The following is a 17566-nucleotide window of genomic DNA, read 5'->3' as shown; positions in this document are numbered from 1 at the left end:
AAACTGAAGTACTCTAAGATAAAATCAGTCGCTGAAGTTTACACAAATAAGTAAGTGAAGTAGGATCAGAGTCTGTGCTGCCCAGATACAGATTCTGTCTTACCTTCTCACACTGCCTCACAAAATAAAATATATCAGCAATCTCAGATTAAATAAGTGAAACTTCTTGAAGCCTGTAGTATGATAATGTACACTGTGAATCTCCAACAGAAAGTTATGGTAAATTTGGCTTCCTGAAGTTATTTGACTGCTAGTATTTTGTCCCTAGGAAGGTATTTCAGGAATCATGTTATTAGGACCTGCTATCCCTGGGCATTGATATTATTTTAGAATGACAGTGTATTATTTGTATCTGCTTTTATGGTCCCCTTTCCTTCAAAACTGTTTATGGCATGAACTTGTCAAATAACTTTAAATTTCTTTCAGCATATGAGTATGTATTTAGTGAAGTCTTGCTCTCTTTTTTTTCCCCACTGGAAATTGCTGACGTGTCAAACCACAAAGTGTTTCCTTTAAGGCAGTATTCTTGGTGCTGTGTTTGGCCTTAGATATCTAAGGTGCATTGATAAGGACTTCTACAGAAATAAAGTTTTAGTATAAGCTCTTATTCTTGTTTTATAAGCATTTTTCAGTCAGATTTGTAAAATAGAGGACTTTTCACGTCTTACAATCTAAAAGAATGTTAGAGAATATATTCAAAATTTTCTACGTTTTGTATTTCAACTGAATCTAGTTACAGAGTATCTGGTGTATACAGAACATTGTAAAGTCCAAAGGATGTTAGAATAAGATAGGACCATTGTTCTCAGAACCTCACAGCCTGATATGTGTATAGAATTTCTTGTAAGAGATTTCAAATGAGAGTAGGTTAAAAATAGCAAGGAAGACCTGCAAAGAACCTCTCCTCGAAAGAACCTCTCGTCTCCCTGGTAGCTAACTATTCGACAGCCTGACTCCCCCTGATGGAGGTGGTCTACCAAACCACACAGGGAAGCAAAGGGTGTGTTTCTTTACAAAGAAGTCTCAGGGGTAATAAAATCTTGAACCAGCATCTCCAAATGAAGGAGATTTTCAAGGCAGAGTCAGATTGGCGAAGGGTATGGGCTGCCGTGGTACTGGTGTTTATATTGCATGGCAAATAGCTGTCTCAGTTCTACATGACTTAGAATCCTAAACTGTTATGGGGAAAAAGACATTTTCAACATTCTTTTTCCAAATCCCACACATTAAAAAAAAAAAAAAAAAAGCACAAATCCAAGACACATCCACCCTGCTGGGAATCCATCCCCCATGTGTGGGCGCTGACTACTCTGTCTGGAATTCGCTTGTGTGTAGGAAGCATGAAGTATATTAGTTTTTGGAAATTTGATACCAGACATGGACAGGTAAGGAAACAGCAGTCAAGTTAACTTTATAAAGAAGTTACTTTGTAATGTTTGGGAAAGTTAAGGAGATTTTGGAAAATGAATTTCAAGTACTTAAAATGAGAGTCAAATTTGTCCTGTTGGATTTCTCTTATCTTCATGTCTCAAGAAACACATAAGCATGACTATAAATTTTAGAATGAAATAAGCACAGGATTCTAACCTCTTCTGTGAATGTCAGAAAAGGAGAATTTTGTGGGGGGTGTGTGTGTGTGTGTATTTGAACTTCAGTGTTAGAAGAGCCAGTGTAAGATCAGAATATCTATCTGCATTCTAATTCTTGGTTCGCTGTGCTCTCTTGGAAAAGTTACTTATACTATGCAGACCTGTATTTCTTTATTTGTAAAATAGGAGCAAAAAAGCCCATCATGATCTGTGTTATAGAGAATACAACATAGAAGTCAAAATGACAGACTTGGGCCAACAGTATAGGAATTTAAATATGAATTTTATGAACTAATTAAAAGTACATTCATGCACAAGAAGTGGCTAGAACTACGGGAAGGGAAAACGTGAATATTTAGACTGGTAACATTTGGATTATTTTTATTTCTTTTTAAAAAGTTTATTATGGATTTTTATTCTATTTGAGAGATATAACTAATACCAGGGAATTTACTTCCAGCAAGCCTGCACAGCTCCTGCCAGACCAGTACTCTCAGAGGTAAAAATAATGAATTGTGGACAAAATACAAACTGCAGATATATGAAGGCACTAAGAGTAAGGAAAAGCCGGCAGATAGTGAACGGAAATCTCTGTAGCAACTTGGTTGAGTTTCCCATTGTTCTGAGCTTTTAGCCTGAGGGCAGGCTGCAGTCCCTTGGCAGTACTTGGAACAGCTGAAAGCTCAGATACAAAACCTCAGTCCTGTTAGCTTGGAAGGCCAGAGGAGTCCTTGGTGATCATTGTATCTGGAAAGTAGGAGAGGAAAATCCCAGAAAGGAGAAGCTTTAAATTCTTTATTTAAACTCTTGCAAATCTCTGGTTGACTCTTGAACCATACATGCTCAGAGAAGACCCCAGGTAGCCTAAGGCTAAAAAAAAATTGTATTCCAGTGTTTGAAATTCGAATTCAGTCAAATATTACCTGCTTTGCTTTTTAAAATTTATTTTTATTTTTTTTTTTTTAGTGTTTATTTATTTTTGAGAGAGAGAGAGAAACTGGGCATAAGCAGGGGAGGGGCAGAGAGAGAGGGAGACACAGAATCTGAAGCAGGCTCCAGGCTTTGAGCTGTCAGCACAGAGCCCGATGCAGAGCTCAAACCCATGGACCATGAGATCATGACCTGAGCTGAAGTTGGATGCTTAACCGACTGAGCCACCCAGGCGCCCCAGCTTGACTTACTTTTTTTTTTTTTTTTAATTTTTTTTTTTAACGTTTTAATTATTTTTGAGGCAGAGAGAGACAGAGCATGAACGGGGGAGGGTCAGAGAGAGAGGGAGACACAGAATCGGAAGCAGGCTCCAGGCTCTGAGCCATCAGCCCAGAGCCCGACGCGGGGCTCGAACTCACGGACCGCGAGATTGTGACCTGAGCTGAAGTCGGCCGCTTAACTGACTGAGCCACCCAGGCGCCCCTTGACTTACTTTTTAACCCTAGCTTGGTCTGTTCCTGGTCCCAAAAGGAGTTGAGTATGCGTTATGGTGGGGAAGGAGATGAAGGGAGAGGGAAAAAAAATCCATTTTGTCCCATAGTATTTTGCTATATAATTAATGCTTCCATTTTTAAAAGTTTATATGCTTTAGGGAAACATAACTGAGCCCAGTGTCTCTATAACATCTTTTTAATATCCAAGGCACAACCAAGGTTACTTTACATATGAAGAAACAGGGAAATATAAGCCCTTCCCAAGATGGAGTGAAAAAAAAAAAAAAAAAGGTCACTGGAGACTGATCCCAAGATGTTTGGAAGTTGGCACAATCAGACAAGAATTTTTAAGTGGCTCTTATACTTTTGATCAAGGGTAAGGAAAGCATGATCATAATGAAAAAGGAGATAGCAAATCTTAGAAGAGAAACCGTACCAAATTAAAAGCCTAGATAAAGAGAATACTAGTAATAGAAGGACAAAAACTTATAAATCACAAGTTTCTTCAACAAGTAGCTACTTGTGGAATTACAATATTTTAGTGTATATTTGGGAAGGTTTACACAAGGTGAATACTCAATAATGTGAAATGCGTATTGTCAGAATATATGTGTCAGTAGAGAAAGTGGAGAGAGAAGCCATAGAACGCAGTTAAAAGAGATAATACTACTAATAACAATGCAAACATTTATTATTACTTCCATACCCCATGCTAAGTCTTTGACTTACCCAATTGTCCATTATCTAATATCTAATATCTCTTTTTGGTACTGTTGGTTTCAGAATGCAGATTAAAGAAAAACAAAAAAAAACCTAAAAAAAAAAAAAAAAAACCCTTGAGGCTTAGAACATTTAGGTATCTTGCCCATGGTTGCTTAGCCAGGAGGAAATGGATTCTTTTAAATATCCCACTCAGATGCAGCAGTTTGGTGAGAACACAACGCAGAAGCATGAAGAGCAGGGATAGAGTTCTCTTGTTTATAGGACTGTGCTTCTAGATTGTGTCTGCAAAGGTGAGGAGGTAGTTGCTAGAGAGGAGATGATAAAGTATTGAATGGGCCCGGTTTCCACCTTAGGCTTTTGCCACAGATTTCTGTTAATTGTCATAGCCAAAGTCTATCATTTCATCATTAGAGGCAAGGGTGAAAAACAAATACTCCTGAAAGAAGAAACCATCTGACTTTAAACAATGTAAAGATATAAATTAAAATTATTCTTTTTCCTTGGATGTTACATTAATAACAATTATTTTTTGAGTACTTCTTCTATGCCATGCACACTGCTAGGTGATTTATATGTATGATGTGTTTTACTTATTGTACTCTTATGGGGTATGCACTATTATGTTAGTTTATAAAAATAAAAACAGGCTTAATGAGTTCACAACTTGCCCAGTATCATAGTTGAAAATGGCAGGAGTGAATTAAAAATCGAGTCTGCTTGACTCCCGATCTTGATTTCTCAGACTCCACCAACACCAGAGAACACTGGTGTCTAAATTTGAAGGAGGCAGAGAAGATGAAGGAGGGAGGCTAGGGCGCAGCAAAGGGAGACCAGGGACCCTGAAGAGAGACTTTTCTGTTTGATAATATTTCCTAAGGCTGTGCTGTGAGTGACATAGGTTCACACATGAAGGGCCCTGAAGAGAAAAAGGTGTGGAAAGACCTTAAAGTGGTATGATTAATGTCTGACTGGTGGGAACTTTTCTCTCAACTTCCACATCTAATCAATCATGATGTCCTTCCAATTCTTTCTTCTCAAGGTTCTCAAGTATGTCTCTTTATATTCACTTCTATCACCGTAATCCAGGCTGCCGGTATTACTCACTTTCCAATTCTTGCCTCTCTCCAAATTATTCTCTTCTTTAGCAAAGGGTTGTCTTTCTAAAATGAAAATCCAGGAAGATCACTCTCTGCTTAAACATTTCGGTGACTTCCCAAATTCCTCAAATTATTATTTTCCATAATTTATTGAGTCAATTCATCTTTTAATGTTGGACTTTTATTCTAAAATTTCATTATAACAAAGAACCCTTTGATGAACATTTCTATATATCTCTATGTACATCCCAAACTACTTTATTGTAGGGGCAAAAGTTGTACTCATTATTTTTACCTATGTCTGATTTTGAGGATTCAGTCATCATCCTGGATACTGGCCAAGGATCTAGGGCTGATCCTTGTGGTCACAGTCACAGCCACAGTTTCCTTCTGAAGACACACATTATGACATGTCAACCAACAGGAATGAAATAGTAAGGAGTCAGGAACAATGTTAATCAGTACTTTTTGGTGTAGAGGCCTATTTATTTTCATCTCTACTATCATACTGAAATGGGAAGGATATGGAGAAAGAAGTAACAAACATAGTGAAGATTTACCAACCATGCTTTGCCATCGAGGAAAGGTGTCTAGGAAGACCTCAAGGAATACGCGAGGAAAATATTTTGAAATAGAAGGGTCAGTGGAAACTAAGAGGAGTTATGGAATGTGGTAGTGTGGTAGGATGTAGAAGAAAGAAGGGACTTATCCAGTGCATCTCAGTAATGCTATCATCTATTCAGGCTAGTAAGTGGTACATTGGAAGATAGCCCCTACGAAGACTGATTCACACAGAAGGCAGAGAACAAGATACCACCTTCATTTTCTAAAAATGATCCTTCGGACAAGCATCCCTATCATTTCTATTTTCTCTTCATCAAGCATCATCTTCTGGGGCGCCTGGGTGTCTCAGTTGGTTAAGCATCTAACTCTTGGTTTCAGCTCAGATCATGATTTCACGGTTTGGGAGTTCAAGCCCTGTGTCAGGCGCTGCACTATCAGTGCAGGGCCTGCTTGGGAGTCTCTCTCTCTGCCCCTCCCCCACTCACTAGTGCTCACTATCTCCCCCAAAATAAATAAAACTTTCTTAAAAAAGCATCATCTTTCTCAAAAGGAAAACAAGATAATTTGAAATAATCAGTAGAACTGGGCATTTAGTGAACAAAAATAAATGGTTTTGAGAGCCCAGTCAGAAGTTAGATATGCTAGATGTTAGTGATACTAAGAATAAGAAAGAAAGAAATCTGGAGACATAGCCTACATGAAAATAAAAGTGGAAAGACAGAAGGAAATCTGCTGAGATTTAAAGAAACATACATATGTATTAGCAGAAAAGATTGAAGATGGATTCTTAACTCCATTTCATCTTCTTTGGACATCTTGTCCTTTCCCACCTCCATAACATAGTGTTAAACTTGTAAACTTGTATTTGGAAATTAGACAGATGATAATATTCTTCTCAATAATAAAGACGAGAGAAGAAGATAAATTTACCTAAGCTGATGTTATTGGGGAAGATTCGAAGATTGAGAAGCAAAACCAACTGACTTAAGAGGGAAGATGCATCATTACAGCCTTGAGGCATAGAAATGGTGTTGAATAGATGAGCACATTGCTGAACTTAATAAGGGACTTGCAGATCTTTAAGCTGTTGGCTAAGAAATGCATTCAAAAAGGGCATATTGGTTTGCAGATGGGGAAGGATAAGCACCCTAAGCAATATTGTACACCAAATATGGAACATTTATGGGCACATTATTTATAAAGTTGAGCAGCAGTAGGTGGCAGAATGATGCATGAGACCTGAGCAGTAATGAAAGGAAGGTGGTGCACTACTTACTTACGTTAAGAGGCATGGCGAAATAGCTGCAAGAAGGAAAATGGCCAGATCACCCAGGGAGCATGGACTAAGACCAGACCAAGTCTCCTCTAGAAGACAAGGAGGCCTGTGTGCAAGAATCAGGGAACTGTGTGGGCAGGACTCAGGAATATGTACTTTTTCCATGTTTCCAAAGAGTATAGAGAAACTATTAGGAGAATAAGCTCCAATGGCCTGAAATCATAGACTTTATCTGTGTTTCTTTGTAGAATGAGTCCAGACCCATTCTGGGACTCAGAGAACTCTTTCTGGACCGTCTCTTCCCTCTCACCGCCAGCCACCATCTCCCATCCATCAGTTTGTAAGTTCTACCCACTGTCCTTCTTTAAAATATTTTAATCCATGCAGTAGTATTATTGGTCTAGTTCAAGCTCTTATTTATTACTTCTGTTGATACAATGCTCATGTATAGTGCTGCAGCCAGACTGATCTTTTAGACAAGGGAAATCAAATTATATCTTATTGGCCCCCTGCTTAAATTTCTCCAACAATTATCCATTGTTTTCAGGATCACATTTCGCTGTGACATATAAGGTCTATTATGATGTAGCCTATACCTAGTTCCATTTCCACTGAACACCAAATCTTGCCAAACACACACACACACACACACACACACACACACACACACACACACAGGTGTTGCCACACACATATACCCACATATATACACATAGCCCCTACTCTGTTGAACTACTGAGCTCCTTGCTCTCCTCTAAATAGGCTATGATTCATTTTGTTTTAGCATATGCCACTTTGGCCAGGAAAACTGTTACCACTCTCTTCTACTCCTTGAAATCCAAGCTTCAGGGTAACCTCTTCCTAGAAGGTTCTTCACAGTGTAGCATCTGGTGATTATCTCTGTCTCGGTGCTGGTAATAATCTATTAAAAATGAGATGTTACCTCATCCATCCTCCACCATGTGGCTTGAGTCTGTGGAGAGCAGAGATCTCTCTCTACAGATCTTCAGTAACTGTTATACAAATGGGTGAATCAAAAACAGCTCAGAAAAAAAATTTTTTTTCTTATAAATTATACAGTTTTATGTATGACCTGAGTTGGTTGGATCCTATACTTGGGTAGAGGGGAGGAAAGCTGTAAAGAACATCATTAGGACTTTTGGGAACATTTTAACATAGATTGTGGATTAGATATAAGCATTGTATCAATGCTAAAATGGGTTTTGATAATTTTGTAGCTATGTAAGAGAATGTCCTTGTTCCTAAGAAATACACAAGGATATACTATATAGTAAAGTGTTTTGATGTCTCCAACTTACTCTCAGTGGTTCATAAAAAAAATATATATATATATGTATATGTATGTGTGTGTGTGTGTGTGTGTGTGTGTGTGTATATATATATATATATATATATACAGATTGATAAATTACTGCCTTCACTATTGAAACTTAATCAGACCTAGGTTCATTTAGTTGCCTGTAATGTTTTCATTTGTCTTTAGTCTTGTTGTGTACAGTTTAAAAAAAATTTTTTTTTAAGTTTATTTATTTTAAGAGACAGAGTAGGTGAGGGGCAGAGAAAGAGAATCCCAGGCAGGCTCCATGCTGTCAGCATGGAGTCCAGTGCAGGCTTGAACCCATGAACTGTGAGATTGTGACCTGAGCTGAAACCAGGAGTCGGACACTTAACTGACTGAGACACCCAGGTGCTCCAGGTCTGTGTGTACACCTTAATGGCCCTGAAGGCATGAGCCCTTTTTGTATATTCCCATAGTGTCTAGTTTGCTCTGATGGGAAGGATGTAAGATGTCCTGGTCCTGTTGAGAAACCACTGATAACACAACAAATGATGTTCAGTTGAGTGGGTGAGCCACAGTTTTGGTGTACTGGAAAAAAGAAAGGACAGAGATCCAGGACACCTGGGTCCCCGGCTCTTCTCTTCACTAAGCAGTTGTGCGACCCGCAGCAAGTTATTCCTGTCCCCTTGCTAATGTCATACTTTATGAAAAGAAGTTTATGACTTCTGATATTCCTGTTAGTCCTACAGCTATATGCCTAAACATATAATGCTTGGAAAGGAGGATAAGAGTCCAAGACTCATTCATAACACAGTATGCATGTAAACCAGAAGGAAACAAAAACACGAGTAATTGGCCAAAACGGACAGGGGCAAAAGATATTCTGTTGCTGCCTAAGATGAAAGGGATGGCCTTTCAAAGAGGAGGCACTACATCCAGTCCATAAAAGTCCTAAGTTATCATAGATGAAAGACAGAAAACAATGACGGAAAAGGTACACAATGACCATCAGAAAGAAATCAGACAAAGTGTCTCATTTTTATACACGGGGTACTATATGGTTATAATGAAAAACTCAGGGCCACATGTAACATATTGATGAGGCTCAAAAGAATGTTTTGCATAAACAACCAATGAAACAAGTTGCATAAAGATATGTACTGTATCATACTATTTAAAAAATGCTATATAATATTATGTACTGTATATATGAAGGAAATAATCATAAATACAAAATTTTGGACATTGGTGACCTCAGGAGAATAGATCATTAATAAAAGGGAGAAGTGTAATAATTTTGGAGATTGATGGATAAGAAGCATCAATTTTAGAATAATTTCTTAAAAGAAATTTGGGCCAATTCAAAAAAATGCCAATATTTGAAAAAAATGGTAAGTAAAGACAAATGATGTTTCTTAGATTATTTGTAATAACTTTCTGTGTATCTTGAATATTTCATAATGAAAGATCATATCTAAAAATAAGAGAGAGGGTAAAAGTGGAAGGTGAAGTTGTCTCAAAGTATTAGGGGTAAAAAATTTGGAGAAAGGAACTTAAAAAGTGTGATAAGATAAAACTAGACAAAATATAAGAAGTGCTTTTGCAAATTTGTTCAAATAAGCGTGGATGTAGAGCCCATTTGCATTCTGAAGGCAGAGAGCAGATACCTTGTAAGTATTAAGAAAAACATGAGCTGCATATTTGTAGCCCATGCTGTCTGAATTCAGGCATCCAGATTCTAGAGTATAAATCAACCTTTCTTTTTCTTGTGCTTTTGGCTGAAGTTTTATAAAAAGATGTAGCTTTATTTGGGGTATGTTTTTTTCCCTCTTTGGGGAACAGGAGCAAATGCGTTATGTGGCCATTGTTTCTGACAGTTCATTTGTGCAGATGAAACAATCCATTCATTTGGTGAATCCATGGACTCAATGGCTTCCACTTTGTACTTTTTGAAAAATATACAGCATTTCAGGCCCCTGGATTTACATTCCACAGACTTTCTGGTATAATGGAATAGTTTTGGGTCCCTCGAGGGCAAGCATATGGCTCTGCAAGAGTGTTGATGGCTTTCCTACGATGTGGGCATGTGCATTTCTAAATGTTCTCACTTGGAACAGTTCTTTAAAAAGCTCTTTGACATATAATGTGGGAAGAAATTCTTCTCAATGACCATTTATGAGAAAAGTTGCTTTATAGACTCAGGTTTAGGGCTACAATGTGGCTAGCTCATCTTTTCCTTTCAGGCAGGGATGCTTCTAAAATGAGAGTAAGTATCATTTTTAATAGTAATTTGAAGTAAACCTTTTTTTGTAACAAACATCTATAAAACTCTAATTTTTCCTTTGGAGTCCAATTAGGCACTTGTGGAAATGAGTATTTAACACACTGGGAATTAACAGAAAACAATTATATATGGGTAGGCAAGGGTTTATCAGTTAGCCATTGCCTCACGTTGCCCCACAAAAAATATAATTCCTTACTATGTTTAATGATGTTATACTTGGGGTCATTCTTGTATAATTCTGTCAGGGAGACAATTGCATGGTTGTCATCAGGGTCCTACCAGGTCTATACTGTCTGGTCTGGTAGCTGTGAGAAGCCTGACTACTTTGGGGACAGATGCCCTATGAATAAACAATCAGTGACAAATCTGTGGCATTTATAGGTAAAATTTCAATATTAAGTTCATGACCTTGAAAGATATATGCCTGTATAGAGAGGAAGATCTTGAACACCAGGATGGAGAGTTTATTTAAATGGTTGATTAATAAATGAGGATAGATGTTGCTTTCAGCACCAATCTGCTTACAGTTTCATGGTCAGAGATACTAGACAAACCACCAGTTGATTGAAGGAGATGCACTTCATTCCTTCTCCAGGAGCCTTAATAAGATGCTGTGTTTCCTCATCTTTGGAGATGATTGGCTTGAACAAGGCTGATGGGGAAGAAATAAAAGATCAGCAGCCTTCATTGTACGTGCAATTAAGTGACAGAGAAATGGCAGAGAGGGAGATTGTTCACTAGCCTGAACCGTGAAAGAGGAAAATGGCTGAAGAGATTCATTTTCTGTTGGAATTAATTACTCTTTGCTATGCCCTTAGGGAAAGTTATTTTATTTAATTAAAGAAATTTTGTTTTAGAGAGAGTGAGTGAGCAGGGGAGAGGGGCAGAGGGAGAGAGAGAGAGGGAGAGAGAGAGATAGAAAGAATCTTAAGCAGGTTTCATGGTTAGCACTGAGCCCAAAGTGGGGCTTGATCCCATGACTCTGAGATCATGACATGAGTCCAAATCAAGAGTTGGATGCTCAACTGACTGAACCACCCAGGCACCCCAAAACAATACAATTGCTATTATCTTTTTCTTTTTCTTTTTTTTTAATGTTTATTTTTTGTGACAGAGAGAGACTGAGCATGAGTGGGGAAGGGTCAGAGAGAGGGAGACACAGACTCTGAAGCAGGCTCCAGGCTCTGAGCCTTCAGCACCGAGCCTCACGAAGGGTTCGAACTCATCAGCTGCGAAATTGTGACCTGAGCCGAAGTCAGACGCTCAACCAACTGAGCCACCCAGGCCCCTATAGCTATTCTCTTAAAAATGCTTTTTTTTCATAGTCAATTCTCTACATGTCTGTCTGCTTCACTCTAAAGCAGGGAGCTGTAAGCCTTTGGAAAACTGCCTGCTAGGTTTAGGGACTGACTTCTGCACTGAATTATTGAAACAACTTTATAGGACTCTCAAAAGAGCACCAAACAATCTGATTACCCCAGAGCCTCAGTGGGTCAGAGCGCCCTAAAATCTCCTGATATTGTTCTAATTTACCCATGGAACCTATCTCAGACCACTGTTTCCTTTAACACTATTTTTCTGTAATATTTTTAAAGCATGGCATGGTGGTTTGAGTATGAGTTTGGAAGTCTGTATGCTTAGTTCAAATCACTGCTTCAAAATTGTATAGTTTGGGAGACATGGAAACTTACTCTATCTTTATGAGCCTCAGTTTCTTCACCTGTAGAATAGAGAAGACAGTTTTATCAAGTACAATATGTGTCAGTTGGGATGCCTTGTGCTGAAAGTTGACAGGAAACCCCAATTTATGTTGGCCTACACAGTAATGAAATTTATTATCTCACACAAGTGGAAGTCAGAGAGATAGTTTGGTTCTGGCGAAGTATGATCAGTGGCTCAGCAGTGCCCCTCAGGACTCAGATTTTTTTTTTCTTTCTCTCCCCTGGTCCATCTTATGGTGGCAGTGTGGCTTGCATTAAGTCCAGATATCACACCCAGGGATATTGATGTGATCTCAGAAGAAAGGGTGTCTCTTTCTTGCACATGCTTTTTAGGAGTAAGAAATCATTTCTAAAAGCCCCTCCCCAGTCTTCCTTTCATATTTTATTAGATAGTCTTTGGTCACATGCCCATGCCAAAATCAACACTGAAAAGAGGAATTGCATTGCAATGAGTATCTTAAGATAATCACTTAGAATTCGGAAAGCAACAACCATGACTGCCACACAAAGGATTTTGTTAAGTATTCAATGAGCTACTGCATCTAAAGTAGTTCAAACAATCCTGGGCACAAAATAAACTCTCAATAATTGTTACGTCTTATTAGCTACTGATCAGTTTACTAATTTATACTAATGTGAAATTATAGCTATTATTTGATAATGTTTTTCTAGGAGCATGTTTGTTCCAAAGAGCCATGGACTTTAAATCAGAAAAATATTTAATGATGGGTCTGCAGACTTTGATGGCTTGAATTAGGACTCCATTTTGTGGGCTGAGGGTACTTTCATGGAAAGCCATGCATTTGTGTAATGAGAGGAGTTACATCCTTAGAATTTCAGCTGCTGTTGGGACTGGGAAGTTAAGGGAACTAACAGGAGGAAGAAAAAGAAGAGCAGAACAAAAATCTCTCAACCACGATGTGGCCAAAGCCCCTTCCCTTCCTTGAATGCAGTGAATTACCTGATCTTTATGGCTATCACAACCCCTGCAATGACTTTAGAGGGTCTCTTTTCTCTTAGCAACCCTCACACTGTCTGGTGATTTTCCTGGTGTAGCTGCAGGTCCAGAACAATACCAGGTAGAGCCCATTGAGCTCCAGGCAGTGGGGGAGGTATTCCTGCAAGTAATCACTGTTGTTCTTGTGCTGTCTCCAACTCCTTCAGAATTCTAACCACAGAATGGAGAAGGAGAAGGAATAGACCCAAAGGTTTAAGGTTGCTTGGTGTAGTCTGAAGCAGGAATGGAAGTGAGCTGCCTCACAAATCATTCTTGAGGAGCTCCAAGGTGAAAAAAGGATCTGTTCATAACAAATAATGAAGTGCCATGCCATGAATTTTCCCTCCTTCTGTACATTTTATTTGTCAAGAGGATAGATTCTGAATAGGGAACATATTGTAGCTTGACCTCAGGGTTCAAGTAAGGGTCCAGTTTGACTCCAAAGTTGAAGAGACTTAATAGGCATTTTCTACATTTTCTTATATGATCAATGTATAAATTTGGCTGGGGTAAGCTTTGTACCTTTCTGCATGACTCCCTCCCCCCAACTCAGACCCATGACTAATAACAACAAGGGGAACTTCTTGAGCTTAGTGATGGCAAGTTTGGTTGAAAGGGGCAATGCAGGTGCTTCTAAAGCCCTCACCTCAAATGTGCCAAGACTCTGGCGCCTACAAGATTGGTTTGGGACTCTTACAAGACCAGCCATTCTCTGGGAAGTTTCCAAGAACTTCCTGTTACTAGTCAGGCAAAAAGAGATGAAGAAAAAGTAAAAACAACTTCATTTCTTTTGGGGAGTTCAGCATAATTTTTGTGGTTTTAGACAGATTCAGAAAATGTTAAGCTTGCAATAAAATGTCACCTTTTTGGTATATCTGTGGGTATACAGATGGTTACTGGTACTGTTGGTGGTGGTGGTGGTGTGGGGGTGGATAGAGAAAATCTTTCATCAGACTTTTTCGAAATACTCTCAATGACTGTTCCTTGACATTGGCCAACTCCTATCAATTCTAAATTTAATTAGTGGCTTCTCTCTGTGGCCTTGAGCTTAGTTGCATTATCATGTACTAATATTCTCTCAAATACTTAAATACCATATTAATAAATATATCTAACACGTACCCATGGAATTACTACTTTTAGTACTTTCTTTGGGACCTTTAAGTAAAAGAAAGATACAAAAAAGAAAGCTCTTTTTGTTATTGCAAAATCTCCTAAAAGCCTTATTTATGTGTTTATGTATTTATTTATTTATTTTAGGAAAAGAATATCGTTAAATGTCTTAGCTACTGCTGGTTGAGCTGCAGCTCAGGAAGCTCTCATCTCTCCTCTTTGACAACGTTATTCAAGAAATGTTGTCTCTCTGTAATAAATGTTTTACCTCCCCTGCTAACCAGAGTACAGTATTTCAAAACTCACAGTAGTACTTAATGTACAGGAGTCTCACTGCATTTTAATGTAAAAATAACAGAAGAGAAAACCATTCTAAAAACCTGTTGGAGACAATATTGTATAATGCATTTTAAAACAGAGTCCTCTTAGTAATTGGCTATTAGGAAGGAAGAAAACAAATACTGTTGACCCTGGTAATCATAAGTTTACCAATACCCTTCTGTCTATTTAAGCCTCCTGCCCGACTTTCCCACTCTCCAGATAATATCATACACATTTTCTAATTGTAAATGAGTGGCCAGTTTATTTGGAGGTCTGCTATAGTCAAGGCAGATGCATAGAAAATAGATCAATATAGAAAAGGGAATGATCTTCATAGGAGCATATTTGTAATAGCCTCCAGCAAGCACATTTAGTATGAGTGTGGCTAAAATCTAACAGCCCCTACATCCACATAATTAATGAATATCAGTTAGTAAACTAGAAAGCATGAATTCCAGTTTCAGTATAATTCAAAGTGTTATAAATTACTATAGTCATACCTAGTATTTATTCTTTTATTTATCCATTTACCTATACATACAGTAAATATAGGTTGAGCTTAAAATATCTGTGAGTTACTGTTTGGGAACTCGGGGTGCAAAGATGAATATACATACTCCTTGCTGTCAAGAATTTCCCAGTGTCTTTCCAGGAGGTAGGGGAGGGGAGATAGAGACTCACAATAGAATGTAGTAAATGCAGTGATAGAGATTTTAAGAGGGAACTCGCAGTGCCTAGAAGAGAATTGTTATCATAGCTTAGGAGTGATCAGGAAAGAATTTGTGCAGAAACTACTGTCTGTACGGTAAACTATGAGTAAAGAGATAGTCGTAGTAAGGAAGGTAATCCAAGGGAAGAGATATCCAAGCTTCCGGGATAGTTTATGCAAAATCATGCAGTTTAAAATAGCATGATATATGAGAGATTATAAGCAATTTAATGTTGCCAAAGGCATCTGTCAAGGAGGGGGGATATTAACAGGTAAGACTATAGGGGGAGACAGTAGATCTCTTTGAGGGCCTTCCTATGACCTTTTAACAACTTGGATTGATCTTATAAGAAATTAGGAATCACAAGACTGTTTAAACAAAGTGTGGCATGGGTTTCCAATAAATGATTCTCTGTAGAGGATACATTTAGGCAATGATATGCCAGTAAATGTTTAACAACTGCCTGTTTGAAAACAAAAATCTTGGGGTGCCTGGGTGGTTCAGTCAGTTAAGCGTCCGACTTCGGCTCAGGTCATGTACTCATGGTTCCTGGGTTCGAGTCCCGCGTTAGGCTCTGTGCTGACAGCTCAGAGCCTGGAGCTTCCTTCAGATTCTGTGTCTTCCTCTCTCTGCTCCTCCCTTGCTCATACTCTGTGTGTGTGTGTCTCTGTCTCTCAAAAATAAACATTAAAAAAAAATTAAAAAAAAAAGTCTTGATGATAGCATTTGCCAATTTCCATGATGTAAATACTCCCACCATGGTAGATTTTAAGCTGCTAATTTGAAGCCACTGAACCAGAGTTGGGAAGAGAAGAGCACAAGTCTCATGAGCCAGGACAGCCCATCCTGCCCATCAGCAGATTGGAAGGGATAGTTGAGGAGAGGTAAGACACATTAGGAGACTTGCATAATTCAGGTGAAAGGTAACCTGGGCTTGTTGAAGTAAAGGAGAGGCAGCTGATGTAGAGTGAGGGTGGCTTGGCTGTCCTGGAGATTGTTGGATATGGAGGATGAGAAATGACTAAAGATGACTCCCAGGTTTCTAGTTTGGATCGCAGGCTTAATTGCCACTAGGAGAGAGAAATCTGGTAGGAAGTGTGCTTTAAATAGAGAATGTAGTCAGGTGTGGAACACTCTGACAGTGTATCCAATCGTTGGTGGTCTGTGTGATTCTGGATTCTGGGAGTTAAGAAAGAGGTGGATATTAGGAGAAGAAGGTTACATATGGGAGTTACTGGTCTCTAGGTGATGATTAAAAATGCGAGTGAATAGGATTGACCAGAGAGATGTAGAAAAAGATGAGAACATAGCTTCCCAGTTGCTGTGACACAGTATTTGTGGTGTGCCTTGGATAGGTCTCATAGATATATATACAAACATGTTGATTCATTTAACTTTGGGGCTACTGCTGGGTGTCCTGGAATCACGGAGCAGGGCTGGGGCCATCAGAATCTCAGGCCCAGAAACCTTGAACCACAAGCATCTTTCTCATTCCCCTGTCCATATGCTGTAAAAATGTCATCATCTTTTAAGTGTTACTTGATGTGGAAAAACATGTGAAATACTAGCATATTTTGCAACCACAGAGTATGTCCTCATTTAAAGGAAAGGGAAAGGAAAATAATCTTTATAGAAAGGATACCAAAGGAAAGATCAGAAGGGGTCAAGGAGAACCTGGAAGGAGTAATATCAAGGAAACTAAATATTTAAATTTGCAGAATGAACCTTCTTGCTGGTCATCAGTTACCAATGCATGCCAGTTCATTTGCTTATCATCTGTTTCATTCATTTATTTATTCATTCAGTAATTCAGATAGTCACATGCATGTGTCAAGTTCCTACGAAGTGTCAGGTGCTTGACTTTTTGAACATTGGTCATTTGTTTGGTTCTGGCTGGTAGCATAAAGCAAGCAAACATTGTAGCCAGAGAGAAAGTAAATTAGTCTTTAATAATTCAAAGATCTAGAGATCATCTTAGCATTCCTACCATTTGAGAGAAAGTGAGCATTCCATCAGGTACTTCAGAAAATCAAGGGGATTCATTCTGGCATTTTGATAAGAACCCCCCTTTAAATTATTTTATTCCTTCAGGAATACTTTTTGAGTACATATAGCGGGTCAGACACTGGGCTGAGAATTCAATAGACAAAACAGAAAATATTCTTGCTGTTATGGAGCTCACATTCTAGAAGGAGGAGATAGATTATAAGCAAATGGATAACTACAACATATAGGTTGTCAGATGGTGATGGGTGCTAGGGAGAAAAATAAGGCAAGAGAGGGAGTAAGAGTGACTAGGAGAAACTGTAATTTTAAATAGGGTGGTCAAGGAAATTCTAACATACAAAAAATATATTGAGGACGTCATCCTGAGTCATAATAACGAAACTCAACCAGGAACCCATTTGAAAATCTGATGCATTTTATTTTCCCAAAGCAACTTATTC

General features: G+C 38.5%; 1 long non-coding RNA gene across 1 annotated transcript in view; it reads left to right on the top strand.

Annotated features, from left to right (window-relative positions):
• Positions 1-14365, top strand: part of LOC121015356 (uncharacterized) — a 60960-nt gene extending 46595 nt beyond the window's left edge. The window contains exons 4-5 of the long non-coding RNA XR_005783787.1: positions 6922-7013; positions 14236-14365. This is a non-coding gene — a long non-coding RNA (uncharacterized LOC121015356). The remainder of the gene's footprint in view (positions 1-6921; positions 7014-14235) is intronic.
• Positions 14366-17566: the final 3201 nt, after the last annotated feature.

This window comes from Herpailurus yagouaroundi, unplaced genomic scaffold, assembly GCF_014898765.1.
Source record: "Herpailurus yagouaroundi ecotype Mexico unplaced genomic scaffold, PumYag 206, whole genome shotgun sequence".
NCBI lineage: Eukaryota > Metazoa > Chordata > Mammalia > Carnivora > Felidae > Herpailurus > Herpailurus yagouaroundi.
The sequence above is the reverse complement of the archived record's forward strand: the minus strand, read 5'-3'. Positions and strand labels throughout refer to the sequence as shown.